The sequence below is a fragment of the Penaeus monodon genome, chromosome 22 (genome assembly GCF_015228065.2).
Source record: "Penaeus monodon isolate SGIC_2016 chromosome 22, NSTDA_Pmon_1, whole genome shotgun sequence".
NCBI lineage: Eukaryota > Metazoa > Arthropoda > Malacostraca > Decapoda > Penaeidae > Penaeus > Penaeus monodon.
In genome coordinates, this window is record NC_051407.1 from 3,189,740 (window position 1) to 3,190,190 (window position 451).

General features: G+C 41.9%; 1 protein-coding gene across 1 annotated transcript in view; it reads right to left on the bottom strand.

Moving 5' to 3' along the window:
* The window catches only part of LOC119586828 (proclotting enzyme-like), a gene marked incomplete in the record, with an annotated part of 21,177 nt that overhangs the window by 1,694 nt on the left and 19,032 nt on the right, over positions 1-451 (bottom strand).

The following is a 451-nucleotide window of genomic DNA, read 5'->3' on the forward strand; positions in this document are numbered from 1 at the left end:
TTACATCACAGCCATGAATGGTCATCCATGCCATCCCTTGCACCCGTAGGTGCAGGCGATTAGTTGAGGAGGACAGTGGTCATGTTGGCAATGATGTCAGATGGAAATTATTGTTCCTCTTTGAAATAATTTTGGGGGGACTGGCTGTGAAAATATTGGACGAAATTTTATATAAGGCTACATTCAGCCTGTCTACCAACAAGCATAAGATCCATATGTAAGATCGTGGTTAGGAATGTACTTCCTGAGTAGAATTACTGAAGTGACTACAATTTGACCGTACGAGTGGGAAGATAGGATTGTTGATGGAGTCTGAAAGGGGTAGCTTAAACTTAAAGAAAGGTGTTTTTTGAATGTGTGGAGTTTTCTTGTGCATATTTAGAGTGTCTTGCTTACACTATGTCTGGTCTCTCTGCATAGGAGGTGAGGTGCATTAGCCGTTCTGCACTTG